Genomic DNA, 10,289 nt, shown 5'->3' on the forward strand with positions numbered 1-10,289 from the left:
AGTTAGATGAGGCACTCACCTACGAAGAGAGACCTGTACAAGTACTCGATCGAAGGATTAAGGAACTGAGGAATAAGCAAATCCCATTAGTGAAGGTTATGTGGAGGAATCATGGTTTAGAGGAGGCAACTTGGGAATTGGAGGAAGAGATGCAAAAGAAATACCCTGAGCTGTTTAGTAACCCAGGTGAGCAATTTCGAGGGCGAAATTTTTTTTAGGGGGAGAGGATGTGAGAACCCAGAAAAAAAAAAAAAATTTATTATTTATTTATTTATTATTTTATTCCTGTGCACCGTTTTCTTGTATTTTCTTTATTATATTACTTTTATTAACATTTTATCAGTAAATATAGTTTTTAAATCATTTTTCTAGTATAAGGTAGTTCGTGAGAAATTTGGAACGTATTTTGGACGTGGGACCCGCTAGTGCATTTAGTGAGAGAAATTCGACCAATTCGGTTAAATTGTTCATAAAGGGATTTCATTACTAGGTGTTAGGAGATGATTAGAGGTTACCTAGATGGATTAACTCTGGAGGGACAAGAGGATAACACTAAACAAAACAAGGTGCCACGTGTCCAAATGTGGTTGGACCAAGCTTACCTAACTTTGCCTAACTTTCTTTGTCATTACATAAAAGTCCAAATTTGACCAAAACCTCTTCATTCTTCACCTCCTCATAGCCGAACCTCTCCAGCCAAGAAGGAAAAACATTCTTCAACCTTTCATCTCCAAATCCTTGCTCAATCTTGAAAATCAACCGATTGTTTCTTGAATTAGTCCGTAGAATCATCTTGCTAGGAGGGTTTGAAGACCTTGGTGGTGTTGTTTTGGAAGAAAACTCTCTAAGCTTCAACCTTTCTTGAAGAACTAAGGTATATTGCTTGGAACTCATCTTTTGTTTCTAATTTTGGCCAAGTGGTGCCTTATAGTAGCTATATACGTGATTGTACGGAAGATTTGGTGGATTGGAGTGAAGTTTCCTAATTTTCTGATTTTTCTTGGAATTTTTCTGGTTTCATATGATGGATATGATTGGGTTTGATTTGGTGGTTCCAAATGGTGTTTTATAGCTCACTTGTGCGTTAATTGTAGTTAATTGCGGAAAATTGCCGCTTATGCGGAAAATTTCAGATTTAGGGTTTCAATTGGGGCTTTGCTATGGTTGATTGTTGAGCTTCTAATTGGCTAGTATTGAGGGGTATTGTGACCCTAATGAAGTATATTGAATGCCTTATGAAGTGTTTGGGTGCTTGTGGTTGTGTTGGATGGTTTTTATTGGTGTCTTGTAGGTTGGAAAAGCTGAAATTTTAGGGGAAATGCTGTCCGAGTGTCTAGGGCATTGGATCCTTGTGAGTTGGGTTGAGATTGACTAGAAATGAATAATTTTAGGGTTGTTTCTACTTTTAACCCTAAATATTATGTATTTTTCATTTCCAAGCTATATTTGGGTTTTACCTTAATAGTTCCTATTAAAAGGTATTCGACTCGTGTTTGAGTCTTAATTGTACTTTCTTGATTATTATAGGGCGTGCCGGTGATCCGAGGCTCACGTCGGGCGAAAACTTGTGAAATTACTTTGTTTGACTTGGTGAGTGTACTACTCACATATTTGTTATTCCGTGGCTTTCTTGTACTTGAATTCTGTGTTTTGGACTAGTTGTGATGATTGTTTGGACTAGGTGAGGCGAGGGTGTACTTTACCACTCTCGTACTCTCTGGCCTACTTGTTTGGTTATGATATAACTTGAATACTCTTGACTGTGTTTGATTTGGTGTCGCTTGGATGCCGATCCTTAATGTAACTCTGGATCTGTACTGTTTACTTTGAGCTCTACCTCATTGGAAGTCAATGGACTCGAGCCAGTAAGGACTTGGTCGGGGACATTTGACAAGCCATGGGAACTGTATTTGAGAATCTTTGGGTATGAGACCCTAGATTCCGGTTTACTCGAGTAATACCAATTCTGTACTGTGTGGTGTTCGGGCCCGGTAAGGGGAAAGTGAGGTGGACGGATAATTGGAGTAAAGAGGGGTCTACGGTCATGATTACCTGGTATACATTGACGGAGAGTCAATGAGATGAGATCAAGTATGGCAAAAGAGGAAAAGGGCTCCTGAGAGCCATCCGTATCCTTTTATTCCTTACACTTGGGTGTTATTGCTTTTACTTACTTGACGAACGTATTTGGACTGAATGCTCTTGAGTTTATGTGATCTTGGTATATGTACGTGATAGTACCTCATTGGGCGAAAGCTCACTCCGTTAAATTTTGTTTTCCTTACAGGGAATTATCTTTTGGACTTTTGACTGTGATGAGTAAGTTGAGTGGAGCTAGTCGAGAGATTTTGTATAGCTCCTCAATAGTTGGAACCTTTGTTGTACTTGGATTTAAATGCTTTCTTTTGGCTTGTAACCATACAAAAGTGGTTTGTAATAGGGTGTATTCCTATCCAATGGATTGTACTTGACTTGTATATACTCTTTTCAGTGATTGTTGGAAATTTCTTGTAATCAATGGGATCTTGGCGGATTGTGACGTGGCAGCCACTATTCGCTTTACGTTTTGCCTTTTGTTTTCCCGTTTCTCATTTATTGGGTTGATTAAGCGCGCCAATATTTTCCCGAACGACTTGAGTTAGTGTTTGACCGTTTTAGTAGTCCTGGCGAGAGCTGGGCAGGCAGTCCGCTAACTCCTTTGGTACGGCTTCGGGGAAGGTGGGGCTGTCACACATTTCATCTCATATCAATATCACGAAGTAAACTACAAAGGATCAAGTATGATAAAATACATCCTCGTCCCAAAGGTTATCAATTCAAGAGCAGTTACTTTAACCAAGTAAGCATGTTATTCAAGCAAAGAGACATTCCACGTAAATATTTTCATGTACTTGGAACACTAACCTGTCAAGCAATGTAGAGTTCAAACATCAAGTTCCTTGGTTACGTTCACCACCATTCCCCAATCCTAGAGCAACAAGTGAAATCATTAACAAACTAGGTTCAATTCTAACCCAAAAGCGAGCTCATTAGGTGACCAAGTGAGTGGTTAAATCTACTCAATTCAACATGCATGTTAGGCCCAAAATGCAGTAAAATTTCATGGCAAAACAAGTTTGACAATTGCAAGAAAGTTGACCAAAAGAAAAGTTTCATTCAAGTTAAAAATGTTCTTCGCGGGTAAAATAGTTGTGCCCGCGCAGTCTTGAGAAAACGGTCATATCTCACTGTAGGAAGGTCAGAATTAGATGCTGTCAGTGGCGTTGGAAACTAGACTCAAAGAGCTTTCCAACGACACCAATTATGGATATGATTCTTCTCCTATCGATACCAGTAGCTCAAACAAGTCAGCTGATTTTCCAACTCTGGATCAGCCCCAACCTCAAGTAAAACTACATTAGTTCTTGGTGGTGTCTTCATTCGTTTTGGTTCAAATTCACCCAAATCGGTCCTCTAATGTTCATATACAGGGATTTAGGTCACCTAGTACCATTGGAGTTCAAAATGAAATACATCAACATGATTAAGAATGATCATAGCTGTCTAGTCATCAAGAGAAACAAAAACAGTCCACTAGTGGTCCAAACAAACACTTTACTTGCATAAATTTCATTCCAACTCACACATGAGCTTATCCAATGTCTAGCCAAGTTGCTTAGACATGATTAAGGCTCAAATGAACCACAAAAATCAAGGGAAAACTGTGACGTCCCCACTTCTTCATAAGGCGAGCCAAATGGTATCCACGGGACGCCTGCCCAACTCTCGCCAGGACTCAAGACAATTGCCGTTCAAGCTTAAATAAAAAAACCAGTCATCACGATGATATAAGTAAGAAAGGAAGGTCACTCCCATAAATAACATTCAAACTTACATCACGAGTTCCAAAATACATCAAGTATCCAATCCTTATATCATGTTCACAAAGATTGCATCAAATCCCAAAATATGCAATAATCTAAAGTCTAGCCAAGTGCATTGAAAACCCTAACACAAAAGTACATTCAAAAGGGTTTCTCCGAGATTCACTTCCGATCCTTTCCTGTTAAGGAAAACAAAACTACAGGGTGAGCAAAACGCTCGTGAGGCCAAGAACACACATGCAGGCACGTTGTTTTAGTAACAATCCCAATTTAATAAGTAGAGCAATAATATTTCAAAAAATAACAATTCGAGCCAAGTGCATTGAAAACCCTAACACAAAAGTACATTCAAAAGGGTTTCTCCGAGATTCACTTCCGATCCTTTCCTGTTAAGGAAAACAAAACTACAGGGTGAGCAAAACGCTCGTGAGGCCAAGAACACACATGCAGGCACGTTGTTTTAGTAACAATCCCAATTTAATAAGTAGAGCAATAATATTTCAAAAAATAACAATTCGAGCGAGAAAAGTAAACAGAAACAATTCAAGGATATAGGAGCTCTCAGGAGCTATTTATCACTTGCGCGATCACGAACCTCCACGAGTTGACACTCCGTCAATCGGGTAGGTTTAGTCCGTAGAACTTCACTTATCATGTCCCCTTTCACCTTACATACCCTTGTATCGGGCCCGCCTGTCTTTTGTTTAAGGCGATACTGCTCGAGTATGCCAAGCAAGACCTCTTAATAGGTCAAGCTTTTATTTTCTCATGGTTCGCCAAGAAGCCCGACCAAGCCCGCGCCGGCTCGAGTCCAGGGTTAGCCAGTAAGATTTGGGCGTCCCCCACTTAACACTTAAGAGTCGAGGAGATTCACTCCCATCGATTTATGTAGCTATAGCATAATTAATCACTTAAACACTTTACTTAAATTCACTTAACAAGTCATTTCAAGCAATTCAAGTATTTCATGTCACGAAATTCCAGTTTTTGCTGATTTTCAAAAACACATCATTTGGCCAACTAAATCATGAATTTTTTGATGAAACTTCGTACACAACCTATATTACACATATACATCAGAAACAAGTCATTAGAACCACCAAAAATGCACTAAAGGTCATGGGGATGACAGGGGCAGAAATGGAAAACTTTCCCTCTTCACATCCTTTGAGTTTCCACCAACAACACAACATTATTCCACTAGATTGAGCACTAAACCAACTTTAATAGCATCATAACTCATCAAATCACGCACGTAAAAATGCATACTTCCAATTTTTGTGTGATAAAGCAAAATTTTTCAAGAAATTCTTGTAACGATTGTATCACTAACTAATACTTGAATACTTAAGCATAAAAATACCTATTTTAAGACTAATGTACAAGTCTCCAATTTTTCAATCTTATTGTATTCTCGAATCGATTATTGACTCCCATATATTCACTATTTTCACTTAACGAGCTTCCAAAAATTAAATTTTGAAACAAGTCACTTTAAAAATATAACTAACCTATAGATCCATATAATTGGGTTTAAAAAAGTTAGAAAATAATATTCGGGGCAATTGGCCAAATAAATAATTAAATGAGCTAGAATTAGGAGTTTAAAATAGATAAATTTTGTGAGTCTTCACATCCTCTCCCCTTTAAGAAAATTTTGTCCTCGAAATTTACCTTGCTCTGCGAATAGGTTTGGATACTTTCTTCGAATTGCTTCTTCAACTTCTCAGGTTGTTTCCTCTATTCCATGATTCCTCCAAAGAACTTTTACCAATGGTATCTACTTATTTCGCAATTACTTCACCTTCCTATCCAGAAACTTTACCGGTTTCTCCTCATAGGTTAAAGTCTCATCAATTTCAATACTTTCTGGTTGTAAAATATGAGAAGGGTCTGGATGATATTTCTTAAACATGGACACATGGAACACATTATGAATCCGAGACAGACTCGGTGGCAATTCTAACTTATATGCTACATTCCCCACGTGTTGGATAACCTTATAAGGTCCCACAAATCTCGGTTGTAACTTCTTTCTCTTCCCAGACATTAAACTTGTTTTTAGAGGTGTAATCTTAAGAAATACTAGATCTCCAACCGTAAATTCTAAGTCCTTCCTCCGATTATCCGCATAACTCTTTTGACGACTCTGTGTGGTTTGAATCCTCTGGCGTACCAATTTACTTTCTCATTAGCCTCATCGATCCAAAACACTGTAGTTGGGTCTAAGATCTTTCGCTTACCTACTTTATTCCAACAAATCGGAGATCTACACTTCTGACCATAAAGTGCTTCATACGGAGCTATTTGAATAAAAGAGTGAAAGCTATTGTTACAGGCAAATTCCATCAATATCAAAAACTACTCCAACTTTTTCCAAAATCCAGAACACAAGTTCTCAACATATCCTCAAGGGTTTGAAGTGTCCTCTCAGACTGTCCATCAGTCTAAGGATGATATGTGGTACTAAAGTTCAATTTAGTCCCCAACACCTCTTGCATCTTTTGCCAGAACTTCGAAATAAATCTTGGATCTCTATCGGACACAATGCTTACAGGTATTACATGTAACCTGATAATCTCATCCAAGTACAACTTAGCTAACTTCTCCAATGGATATTTCATATTGATGGGCAGAAAATGAGCCGATTTAGTTAGTCTATCCACTAGCATCATGGCCTTTTTTATGTCCTTGATAAACCTGATACAAAATCCATAGTGATATTTTTTCATTTCCACTCGGGTATCTCCAAAAATTGCAAAAGTCCCGATGGTTTTTGATGTTCGGTTTTTACTTGTTGACAAGTCAAACAAGTCTGGACAAATTGAGCAATTTCCTTCTTCATGCTTTCCCACCAATACAATCTCTTTAAGTCTTGGTACATTTTATTCCCTCTCGGGTGTACCGTAAACTTCGATCGGTGTGCCTCTGCTAAAATTTCCTTCTTAAGCCCTTCATCCTTTGGCACTACCATCTGATTTTGAAACTTCAATATACCATTCAATTCCAAGGTAAAATCCGACTTTTCTTCCCTTTTGACATTCTTCACCCACTTTTGCACTTTAGGGTTCTTTTCTTCAATCTCTTTAATACATTCCAATAAAGTGGAATTCACTACAATATTCCCAAGAATCACTTTTCTCGACTCAAGTCTGGGGTTCCAATAACTAACTTCCTCTAGCAAGTGTAATTCCTTAATCATCAATCCGGCCACTTGTACTTGATGACTCAAAGCATCGGCCACTACATTGGCATTCCCTGGATGGTGATTTATCGTGCAATCATAGTCCTCTAAAAATTCCATCCATCTACGTTGCCTCAAATTCAGTTCCTTTTGAGAAAACAAATACTTAAGACTTTTATGATCAGTAAAAACCTTAAACGTTACTCCATACAAATAATGTCTCCATTTCTTTAAAGCAAACACCACCGCTGCTAAGTCCAAGTCATGAGTCGGATAATTTCCTTCATGCAGTTTCAATTTCCTAGATACATATGCTATCACTTTATCATTTTGCATTAAAAAACATCCTAAACCTTCATTAGAAGCATCTGTGTAGACCATAAAGCTATCTTTTCCATTCGGTAAAGCTAACATAGGTGCTCTTGTCAAACGTCTTTTCAATTCCTGGAAACTCTCTTCACACTTGAAACTCCAAATAAACTTCCCACTTTTCTTGGTCAACTCAGTCATAGGTCCAGCAATCCTAAAAAAATCTCGGATAAACCTCCTGTAATACCCTACTAGTCCAATGAAACTTCGAACCTCAATAGGATTTTCTGGTCGTTTCCACTTTGAAACAGATTCAACTTTACTTGGATCTACTTTAATCCCATCCTTAGAAATTATGTGTCCCAAGAAAGTCACTTCTTTTAACCAAAAATCACACTTGCTAAACTTAGCATAAAATTGGTGTTCCCTCAAAGTCTGCAAAACAATTCTCAAGTGTTTCTCGTGATCTTCACATTCTTAGAGTACACCAAAATATCATCAATAAATACCACCACAAATTGGTTTAGATAAGGCTTAATGTGAGGCTCCAGTTCGTTCTACGTTGATATATTCATTAATTGGGCGGTAACGTTTGGTTTTGGGAGTATTTCGAAAACCCTAAGTAGGGATTAAGATTTAAACCCTAAGTTCCGGTTAAGATTGAAAACCCGTTTTCCTACATTTTCTTTATATGAAAATTCCCCAGATAATTTTTATGAGTAAATATAGTTTTTAGATGATTTTTCTGGTATTGGTTAGATTTTGAGAAATTAAGAACGTATAACGGACGTGGGACCCACTAGTGCAAAAAGTTCGGAAAAATTCGGCCAATTAGGTTAAATTCCGGATACTGTGTAAAATTTATCGGGTGTTAAGAGATAAGTAGAGAGTGAGATATGATTGATGTGAGAGAGAAAAGAAAGGATAGGAATGCATTAATGGTGGTGACAAGTGTCACCATTTCATTGGAGAAGACTTAAGAATTACTATTCACTTTCTTGACTTTTTTGACCAAAAGATTAAATATCCAAAAATTGCTCAAAAATCACCATTTTTCTTGCACCTTGTGGCCGGCTCTCTCCTCTCTCTCTTTCTCTCTCTCTTGCTCCAAGTACAAAGAAGAAACACTTCAATCTTGTTCCAAATCATCAAACCAACCATCCAACCTTGATTTTGCTCCATAAAACATCTTCAAGTGGTGGTTGTGAGTTGTTTTGTGGATTTGTTTGGAAGAGCTAAGGTTGTCTACAACTCCTCTTCTCTTGTATACTAGGTAAGTGATGTTTTACTACTTCCTTATACTTAATGATGGTTATTTTGTGCTTAATGGTGGCATAAGTGTTAGAATATATGATTTATTTCTTGATTTGAAGAGTTTTGGTGAAGTTTTCCATTTTATGATGAATTTTCTGGTTTAAAATGAATGGGATGTTGTGGCCTTGTATGATGATTGGCAATGGACTATAATAACTCTAGTAGGTGTGAATTGTTGATAAATGCAATCAATTATGGATTTGGATGGAAAAATGGAAAGTTAGGGTTTATAAAATCCCAATTCTGTCCGGTTTTGGATCGTAGGGTTAGAGGCCGAATTGGACTTTGCTCAAAACATGAAAGTTGTAGGTATTGATGTGTATAAGGTGCCTGTAAAATTTCAGGGCATTTGGATTAGTGTAGAGTGAGTTATGACGAAATTACTGTAGCTGTTCTGCTTTGATCAGAATGCGAAAACGGCGTTGGTATTTGGCTATTTTGGCTGGAATTGGTTTGGATTTTGAAGTTGGTGTCTTCTGATGAAATGTAGCAGGATGTCTTAGCTAACATATGCCTTTGGAATTTTGGCATTTGGACTTGTATAGACTGAGTTATAGTAATTACAGTTTTGTGTGATTTGCAAACCTGTTTTGGGAATTGTGGTATAGTATTTTGCATATTTGACCTAGTTGTGTTAGGAACTGGATTGAGTGACCTTCTACATTGTTGTAGCTCTGTTTCTTAGCTTCGAAACGGTGGGTCTTACACCCCCATCCAATAACCGTAATGAATTTGGTGCCATTACCGCATATTAAGGTCAAATACGGTTTGTGATCCTGTTTTGCAATTCTGGTATAGTGTCTTGCATTTTTGACCTTGTTACATTCAAAATTGGACAAATTTTCCTTCTTCAAAATTGTATCCCCTTAAGTCCTGGATATCCCTGTAAATTTTCAGGTTAAACGGATTAGTATATCCTGAGCTATAAACGAAATACTCAGACCTGTTTTGACCGTCAAATTCTGTTACGTTTTTGGACAGTTTATGACTGGAACTTTGGCTTCACATTTGACTGGGTTACAAGCTGTTTGGGCTTGCGACCAAAACACCAAACTTATAGCCCTATATCAGAGCTTTCTAACGCCCTTGGAATTTCATGAATCGGATTTATAAAACCTGAGATATAGCCGAGCAAACAAGGCCTGCCCGTGAAAATGACCAGAAATCTGTTTTGGTCCTGATGACCAATTTTCGTTCCGAATTTGGATTGCCGACCTTCATGAAAGTTGTTCCATTTGGAATGAACTATCTAACTGCCAATTTTCAGCTCTTTTGACCATGTGTAGCATAGAAAACAGTTTGCACTCAAAACTGACCATTTGTGCATTAGCCAGATTTCGTAAGTGATTGTGTTTGGTTCATTTGGGACTAAATCCTCCAGTTTCAGTTCTGGATGTCTTCATAACAGTTGTTGTTCATCCTTTAAGCTTCGATATGGCGTCTCATACGCCTTAATCCGATATTCGTAGCTCAACTTATGAGTAAACTAGAAACGAGTGTCAAATCTGCCGTTTCCGCTAACGGCCGTCTCCGTTTCCGTTCGTCATATTTACGTGCGCGCGTGCCGTTTTTGCCGTTTTGCTTGTTTTAGGCACGATAGTATTCGTTTGCGATATTAT

General features: G+C 37.9%; 1 long non-coding RNA gene across 1 annotated transcript; it reads left to right on the forward strand.

Moving 5' to 3' along the window:
- Nucleotides 1-505: 505 nt before the first annotated feature.
- LOC140008068 (uncharacterized) lies at nucleotides 506-2,562 on the forward strand. Its single transcript, XR_011815482.1, has 2 exons — nucleotides 506-874; nucleotides 2,288-2,562. It is a non-coding gene; the product is annotated as an uncharacterized lncRNA (long non-coding RNA).
- Nucleotides 2,563-10,289: the final 7,727 nt, after the last annotated feature.

Source organism: Coffea arabica, chromosome 6c, assembly GCF_036785885.1.
Source record: "Coffea arabica cultivar ET-39 chromosome 6c, Coffea Arabica ET-39 HiFi, whole genome shotgun sequence".
NCBI classification, from domain to species: domain Eukaryota; kingdom Viridiplantae; phylum Streptophyta; class Magnoliopsida; order Gentianales; family Rubiaceae; genus Coffea; species Coffea arabica.